This window comes from Carassius auratus, unplaced genomic scaffold (assembly GCF_003368295.1).
Source record: "Carassius auratus strain Wakin unplaced genomic scaffold, ASM336829v1 scaf_tig00006992, whole genome shotgun sequence".
NCBI classification, from domain to species: Eukaryota; Metazoa; Chordata; class Actinopteri; order Cypriniformes; family Cyprinidae; genus Carassius; species Carassius auratus.
The window spans coordinates 1013-10796 of NW_020523803.1; the positions used below are offsets into that span (position 1 = coordinate 1013).

Genomic DNA, 9784 nt, shown 5'->3' on the forward strand with positions numbered 1-9784 from the left:
TTTTTTTAAAGATATGGATGCTGTATAATGAATACTGAATTGGAAAAAAAAGCACAGTAAGCAACCATATCCTTTCACGTCTAATGTGAAATACGGAGAAATAAGAATACCAACATTATAATAATATAATATAATATAATATAATATAATATAATATAATATAATATAATATAATATAATATAATATAATATAATATAAACACAAAATTTGTTGTAGAATCAATTATCACAAGACAATATAATTAATATAATTCCAAAATGTATGTGTGTGTGTAGGGGTGAGCAATATGATCAAAATCTAATTTCATGGTACCGTCGGTATGATAAATTTTGTTTCACGATAACGATATATACCTTAAAAGAACAATGTGAAAGAAAGTAAAAATTTTCACTCTTTGTTATATTGCAGCCATTTGCTAAATCATTTAAGTTCATTTTTTTCCTCATCAATGTACACACAGCACATTTTTGCAGATTTATTTAAAAAGAAAAACTGAAATATCACATGGTCCTAAGTATTCAGACCCTTATAGCTATTAGTATATAGCTATTTTTATTATTTATTTTTATTTTTTAATAAGAAAAACAATCAAATTACAAGCACAACAGAATATGATTGAAATAAACTTTTAATTTATTAAACTAGGTTTATTACATATAGTAAGAGAATTACAGAACTTGAATTAAGTGTATAAATAAACACTTCTTTGTCTTCCACTGAATTAAGTCAAACATAATTAATATTTTTATAATGACAGGCAGCAGGCAAGTGATATGCAACCCGTTCTCATCAGTCTGCGTATAAATAACACGACTTTACACTTTCTATTTGCGTGTAATGCATACGCCAAATGCCATTTTTGCGTGCATATGATACGCCAATCCTTCCCATTAATTTCGGTGGAGAGCAGATGCGTCCAAATAACACGCATCATCTTCAGCGGCAGTGACGTCACCAAGCGAGGCTCGTTCAGTTCACCTGATGCGCGTACACCTTCAAACAGGTAAGCAAGGGTAAATATATTTTTTTATTCTTCTTTTGTAATGATATCACGTGGTTAAGCGTATTGTTTTAATTATTTCAGTATTTCTGCATCACGTTAGACAGGGCCGTGTTTTTAAAGGGCAGTTTATGCTCAATTATGGGTCAGTGGGCTGCTCAGCTAGCCTACCATTGTCATTAGCCTAAGCTAACCTGTACTGTTTATAGACCTGTTGCAGTTTTAAATAAATTTTGATGTGACATATGGGTCTTCAGCTTTTAGACATGACTAATACAAGCACAACAAAGCACCCAACCAATATCGCGTGATAATCGTGATCGTGTAAAAAGTCCACACATTTAGCATATTTTTACAATACTAGCCTAACTTTTGCTTGACCACGTCATGTGTAGCCAATACACACACAGTAACTACAGCATATTTACCATGCTTCTCCTACTGTAACCGTAGTTTTACTCTGGACTTTGTAACGCACATAACCACGACATTTACTATGGGTTTACCATAGTAACCATAGTTTTACTCTGGTATTTGTATTTACTAACACACAATAACCACGACATTTACTATGGGTTTACCATAGTAACCATAGTTTTACTCTGGTATTTGTAGTTACTAACACACAATAACCACGACATTTACTATGGGTTTACCATAGTAACCATAGTTTTACTCTGGTATTTGTATTTACTAACACACAATAACCACAACATTTACTATGGGTTTTACCATAGTAACCATAGTTTTACTCTGGTATTTGTATTTACTAACACACAATAACCACAAACACTTTACCAGGATTTTACCACAGTAACTGTGTTTTTTACTCTACACTATTTGTAAAGCACAGTAACCACTAAGTTTGCCATGCCTTTAATATCTTTTTGTGATGTAATTGTAATTCATTCTTTTTTCTGTTTTGCAGTTACGTCGGATTACATACTCCACAACAACCTGTAATCCAGCAGATCTTTAAAGAAGCCATCTCTTGTAAATCTCTCTCTCTCTCTCTCTCGCTCTGCTAGAATTAACAGGGAACTTCAACTCCACGCTCCCAATGCTGATATTGAAGAAGCTGTCAAGGGGGCTGAACAAGTCCTTCAAAGGATCGACCCTTCACAGGTAATGTTGAAGACTCTAGTTATAAACTGATTTGCTTAATGAACGCATCCTTATATTATGTGTTAATCAAATATTTTGGTCACAGATCATTTTAACACACTGTCTCAACATGTTTATATTTCAGGAAGGCCTGTCATGAGATTTGAATTTGACCATCTTGGGCATTTATGAAGAAGACCAAAAGCTGCAAAGGCAAACACTTCCAATGGTACGTCAGATACATTTTTCTCAGCATTTGATGTTTCTTAAATTTTGGTTCACTTAGCCCATCAGGGAAGAACACTCAACAAAGAGCATGTTGTAGTAGTAATAAATTCATCCAATAATCATATTATATTGCACAAGCGTACTTGTACAAAATTCTACAACTTTTACTCCTACTGCTGTTATTGGCCATTACCACAGCTCCCATCAGATTGTGCCCATTGTAAGAGTGTTTATATCATGAAGTTTAAATGAAGTCCATTGTATTCTTTATTAATCTTTACAAATTGGTGCCGCCTCTTCCTGTTTCAACAGTACATGATATCTGTCCACACCTCATAGTCTGCCTTTCTTTCTATGGTGATGTTACTGAACACATCTGTCTTAGAAGCAAGAGAATGGAAATCCTAGTTTTAACTTTTCAAGTGCTACACATCAGATCTTCAATGAATTTGGGCAATCAGATCACTTAAAGTTGTTCACACAAAGACCAATAACTATAATGAGAAGTATTTTAGCATCCACACCAACAGACAATACTGTTCTCTTAAATCTCTTAAATGTTCCCCTCATTCTGTTAAATTTATACACAAAATTCTGCCTTTTTCACTTCATCTTCATGCTGTACTCCCTCACTCACACATTCTTTTATGCTCTGTTGTAAGGCAGAAACTGAGAGTTTGCATGATGGCATTTTCTCAGACGCTGAATCTGATGTGTACAGATGAACTCAGGAGCCTACTAGAGTTGCCAAGGAACTTGTGCTTGAAGTATATAATGATATCTGCTTTATTTATATTTTTAAAACAACAATAATGATTAAACATGGGGTCAATAAATATTTTCTTGTTTTACAGCTGAAGACCAGAAACGCAAAGAAAATCAGTCAAACCAGTCCTAAAGAAATGAGGAATGAACATGGACTTCTTGTGCCCCAAAAGAAAAGACAGAAAGGTGAAAAGTTTCACATTTCAATTTGTATGTCTGAATTCAATGCAGTTATGTGTGGTACAACATTGATGTTGATCTCTCAAAAGACTTTTCAAGTCCGCAGTTATAGTTTTTCACATATACATCTTTTTATAGCTCCTAAAATGAGCAAATAAGCTGTGCATCATCTCTGGTGTTTGGGAAGGAAATGACTGAATATGGTGAGTACTGACACCTGCAACTGTATTCACCAACACTATTACTCTAGAATGGTTATTGCTGTTATTGCTGACTTATTGTTTTGTCTGTTTGTTTGAATTAAGATGAAGCCAATTGATGAAGATATCAATTGAATGGCCACCGAGTGCATCACTGCTACCTGAACCCATCAGTTATCTTCTGTGAAGACTGCATTCACAAACCGCTCTACTGCGACAGCTCAGATGTTACGGCCTGCAAAGTAAACATCACAGCTAAACAACGAGAGCTAGTTGTGGTGGGATTCTTTTGGCCAATGTCCCCAACAAGAATCAATGTTAAGTCCAGTGCAACAATTATAAATAAAAATACTATATATTGTTTATTGATTTACCATAACCTAAATACATGTTTTGGCCCTCCAGGACATCTAGACCAGGTGGAGTGTGAGGAGGACCGTCAGAGACTCCAGCCAGCCGAGCCATGGATTGCTCTCACTGTTACCATCAGGCAGACGTTATCACAGAACCTACACCAGCAGACAGTGAGACAAGTTCCTTTCACAGGCAATCAGACTGAAACTGAACTCATACCAGTAAAACCATACACACCCCACCAACCTCATATGCCCTGCACTCTTATCAGTTATGCTGACTGGACTCAATATTATTATGCACCCTGACATTCTGTTTGCACTAATTCATACCGTGCTTTACTGCAGAGATGTATGTGTACTGTGATTATTATTGTTTTCAATTCATGCTCTTTGTATAGCATAATTTTTAACATATATTGTTATCTACCTGAATTGAGTCCCTTATATATGTGTGTTGCATATATATATATTCAGAATTTGTATTTCATTTCATTCATGAATTAATTCATTTGTCATCCATACTGTCACGCTGCAGTCTGCACCCAAGACTTTCATCACCTGTATACTTGTGTTCATTGTATTGTGACAATAAAGATATTTGATTTAAATTAGTTACATGTCTTTTGTTCATCAGTTGTGCTGTAGGGTGCTGCATAACAACTGCAAAAAAAAATGTATGACATGGAAGATTATGATATGTCCAGGACATGGACAAGCAAGAAGAGGAAGAAAAGCAGGAGAGCTCTAAAAACTTGATGTGATTCTTTGGGGCTCAAGACATTTCAGCATGCATGCATTTGCATGGTTTCATCTGATTAGAAAAACATGGTTTTAACATAACCCATTTTTAATATTGTTAAAAATTGTATATCATTTGTCTTAATACACTACTTTAGTTGTCTTTATGTTGTATCCTCCAGTAAAGTACTGCACATGGTGTTGGATAATAAAGTAGGGTGAATATTCTATATTAAGAATGGTGTTTGGTAAATACACCATTTAATTTTGTAAACAATAGTTAAATGTGTTTTAATTAAGAAATGAACATTTGGTTACATTAATGACATTCAGTTAGATGAAGGGCAGGCTGAAAGCTGCATTAGAAGATACTGCATGGACTATAATGCTGCAGGAATTTCATGTACAACTGAAGGTGATGGACAAGGGAAAGATCAACATGAATCCAGTACTGTATAATAAGCAAGATGAGCATGCACATTACTGATGTTTAGTACCCGAGGAGGACAAATATGAGGAGTATTTTACACAGAGACACAAATTAGCTCTTAATATTATGATTCTTTGCATTGCATGAATTGTATGGCTTTGCACTATAAACTACACACTCTCTGTACCTTGTCTTACTGAATGACACATTGACACTGTGAAAGTACAATGAAGTGTCACAGTATGTATTGGTTATTTAAATTGGTGTCTTTGTTTACTTTCAATACTGTATCCTTGCACCTGATATAATTCAATATTTGGAGCCTATTCCAAATAGGCACTGATGTATATTTTTATGGTTCTATTCTTATTCTAAGATAAACATGACTTACAACTTACATATTGGCAATTTGTTGAAAAGAAAAACTTAAAAATTATGACTCAGCACAGTCTGTTGTCCATGATGAGAAAAGGTATGTGTATGTTTTACTGCCCTTCCATCTTCAAGGGCCCAGTAGAGTCCCCTAGAAGAGCAAAAAAATGTAAATTTCAAATGGCTGTAAATCAAAGTCTGATTATAGTGTCAAAGAAAAAATTGGCAGGACAACTACTTATGCTATGCTAATTAAATAATGTTGGACAGACTTTTCAATCATATATGGAAAGGTGGTATAAAGGTGTTTAAAAAAGTGCACTTAGTAAAATATCGAATTTCAGCCTGCCTCTTAAATATGTCATTAATGTTTGCACAATGAACATGTTTAGATTACCCTTTGTTAAACAAGATTGCATTTTCCCATTTTTTTAATTATTAAACATTTTAAACTACATTACCCATAAGCCTCTGCCATTCTATCGTTTGAACGCGAGTAATATTAGCGCTGGTATTTGGAGTTTATTGGAGTTGTGCTTAGGGTTAGGGTTACGATTTCGGTAAAGAGGTAATTTCTCACGACATAGCAACACTGCATTGTTAACTGAAGGTGTTACTGACGTAATAATTACAGTCAAACGGACTTTGCAACATTAAGCGGTTTATAATTTGGGTTAAAAGATAGTCCAATCACAGCGAGTTCTGCGAGAGCCAAGGGAACGTCAAAGCCAATGGCAACCCAGTTGAGCAGAGGCGTCACACTAACTTGTACATATATGGTCATTTATGCCGGGAGCTTCCGGGTTCCTGTAGTGAATGGACAGAAGCTGCAGTTACCCTGATGCAGCAAGAAATACGTTGATTAAAGGTGTTTTTTTGTTTTGTGTTTTAAAGAAAGTATAATGATTCCCATTGTATTGAATAGGCTACATTGTTTACACTAATATTAGTGTACAGTACTTAAACTCAAAAGTTTGCATATACTGTGTGAAAAATAAATGTCAAAATGTTTCATTTGCTTAAAAAAACACCTCTGAAGATTATTTAAACACAATATTTTTCTACTACTCAATTTTCCTTCTGTAATATTTACAATGTATTTATAGTGTATTAAAGGTAAACAATTTATCACATCTACGTTTCATGGAAATGAACCCTAAAAACTTGCCATTCTTAGATCCACCAGTTGAACTATAGGAATAGAAAACAAACAAACAAACATCATGACATCAATCACTCATTGTCTAGTCATTTTACAGTGTTTATTGATATGTCAAACTTTTCGCAGATAAACATAGTGCCCAGAACAGTCTCTCTCCAGTTTATTCCACTATGAAAAAAAAAGAAAAGTTGATAAAAAAAAAAAAAAATGCATAGAGGTAACTAAGTGAAAACAAACAAACAAAATTGCAACAGAAACTCCCTTCAAAAAACATAAGTTTAATATTCAAAAATAAAAAGGGAATTTGTTTACAGAAATCCTGACAAAAGATGCCAAAGAATAATCAAGGCTACAGTTGAAAATATATTGTTTTCTTCCCTTTATCAACCAAATAGGCAAAAATGATTAAGAACAATGCTCCAATATTTTACAATTATCACCTTTAAAAACATATATCCTGTAATCATTGTTTGCTTCTATTGTGAATAAATGCAAAACAAATAAATGGTTAATAATAATAATAATTATTATGTGTATATATATATATATACAGGAGTGCTTATAGTAGATTGGAGTGATGAATGTAGAGGAAAAATGAATACAAGCAGAAATGCTAAGACTGGAGGTTGGCAGTAAAGGACTGAGAGCAGATGTGTCACACAAGAGAGGAAGATCTGGAAGCTTTTGAATGGGCTGATATTGTGAAGAGCTGATGAAGAATGATTAAGTAATCTGTGAGAAATCCTGCAAGAAGAAACAAAGATAATTTATCACATTATGAACAACAAAAACACTGACAACAACAAATGGCAGAATACAACATACTGTAACTGCAGTGTGCATAGCAGTAATTGTACAGTATTGTCTGTTGGTGTGGATGCTAAAATACTTCTCATTATAGTTATTGGTCTTTGTGTGAACAACTTTAAGTGATCTGATTGCCCAAATTCATTGAAGATCTGATGTGTAGCACTTGAAAAGTTAAACTAGGATTTCCATTCTCTTGCTTCTAAGACAGATGTGTTCAGTAACATCACCATAGAAAGAAAGGCAGACTATGAGGTGTGGACAGATATCATGTACTGTTGAAACAGGAAGAGGCGGCACCAATTTGTAAAGATTAATAAAGAATACAATGGACTTCATTTAAACTTCATGATATAAACACTCTTACAATGGGCACAATCTGATGGGAGCTGTGGTAATGGCCAATAACAGCAGTAGGAGTAAAAGTTGTAGAATTTTGTACAAGTACGCTTGTGCAATATAATATGATTATTGGATGAATTATTACTACTACAACATGCTCTTTGTTGAGTGTTCTTCCTGATGGGCTAAGTGAACCAAAATTTAAGAAACATCAAATGCTGAGAAAAATGTATCTGACGTACCATTGGAAGTGTTTGCCTTTGCAGCTTTTGGTCTTCTTCATAAATGCACAAGATGGTCAAATTCAAATCTCATGACAGGCCTTCCTGAAATATAAACATGTTGAGACAGTGTGTTAAAATGATCTGTGACCAAAATATTTGATTAACACATAATATAAGGATGCGTTCATTAAAGCAAATCAGTTATAACTAAGAGTCTTCAACATTACCTGTGAAGGGTCGATCCTTTGAAGGACTTGTTCAGCCCCCTTGACAGCTTCTTCAATATCAGCATTGGGAGCGTGGAGTTGAAGTTCCCTGTTAATTCTAGCAGAGCGAGAGAGAGAGAGAGAGAGATTTTACAAGAGATGGCTTCTTTAAAGATCTGCTGGATTACAGGTTGTTGTGGAGTATGTAATCCGACGTAACTGCAAAACAGAAAAAAGAATGAATTACAATTACATCACAAAAAGATATTAAAGGCATGGCAAACTTAGTGGTTACTGTGCTTTACAAATAGTGTAGAGTAAAAACAGTTACTGTGGTAAAATCCTGGTAAGTGTTGTGGTTATTGTGTGTTAGTAAATACAAATACCAGCGTAAAACTATGGTTACTATGGTAAACCCATAGTAAATGTTGTGGTTATTGTGTGTTAGTAAATACAAATACCAGAGTAAAACTATGGTTACTATGGTAAACCCATAGTAAATGTTGTGGTTATTGTGTGTTAGTAAATACAAATACCAGAGTAAAACTATGGTTACTATGGTAAACCCATAGTAAATGTCGTGGTTATTGTGTGTTAGTAAATACAAATACCAGAGTAAAACTATGGTTACTATGGTAAACCCATAGTAAATGTTGTGGTTATTGTGTGTTAGTAAATACAGATACCAGAGTAAAACTATGGTTACTATGGTAAACCCATAGTAAATGTCGTGGTTATTGTGTGTTAGTAACTACAAATACCAGAGTAAAACTATGGTTACTATGGTAAACTCATAGTAAATGTCGTGGTTATTGTGTGTTAGTAACTACAAATACCAGAGTAAAACTATGGTTACTACGGTAAACCCATAGTAAATGTCGTGGTTATGTGCGTTACAAAGTCCAGAGTAAAACTACGGTTACAGTAGGAGAAGCATGGTAAATATGCTGTAGTTACTGTGTGTGAATTGGCTACACATGACGTGGTCAAGCAAAAGTTAGGCTAGTATTGTAAAAATATGCTAAATGTGTGGACTTTTTACACGATCACGATTATCACGCGATATTGGGTTGGGTGCTTTGTTGTGCTTGTATCAGTCATGTCTAAAAGCTGAAGACCCATATGTCACATCATAAATTTATTTAAAACTGCAACAGGTCTATAAACAGTACAGGTTAGCTTAGGCTAATGACAATGGTAGGCTAGCTGAGCAGCCCACTGACCCATAATTGGAGCATAAACTGCCCTTTAAAAACACGGCCCTGTCTAACGTGATGCAGAAATACTGAAATAATTAAAACAATACGCTTAACCACGTGATATCATTACAAAAAGAAGAATAAAAAAAATATATTTACCCTTGCTTACCTGTTTGAAGGTGTACGCGCATCAGGTGAACTGAACGAGCCTCGCTTGGTGACGTCACTGCCGCTGAAGATGATGCGTGTTATTTGGACGCATCTGCTCTCCACCGAAATTAATGGGAAGGATTGGCGTATCATATGCACGCAAAAATGGCATTTGGCGTATGCATTACACGCAAATAGAAAGTGTAAAGACGTGTTATTTATACGCAGACTGATGAGAACGGGTTGGAATATGACTGCTGTCCCTTTAAGACCAATTCAATATACTAAAACACATCCGGTTTTCATCCAACTGATTACAT

The 9784-nt window shown here is 34.7% G+C and overlaps 2 long non-coding RNA genes across 3 annotated transcripts; both read left to right on the plus strand.

Moving 5' to 3' along the window:
* The first annotated feature begins 2287 nt into the window (after positions 1-2287).
* On the plus strand, positions 2288-3247 carry LOC113071316 (uncharacterized). Of its 2 annotated transcripts, none has more exons than XR_003280073.1 (3): positions 2288-2334; positions 2996-3100; positions 3188-3247. It is a non-coding gene; the product is annotated as an uncharacterized LOC113071316 (long non-coding RNA). The 2 variants fall into 2 exon arrangements; XR_003280074.1 differs by having other exon boundaries at positions 3000-3100.
* On the plus strand, positions 3243-4033 carry LOC113071318 (uncharacterized). Its single transcript, XR_003280075.1, has 3 exons — positions 3243-3284; positions 3417-3795; positions 3884-4033. It is a non-coding gene; the product is annotated as an uncharacterized LOC113071318 (long non-coding RNA).
* Positions 4034-9784: the final 5751 nt, after the last annotated feature.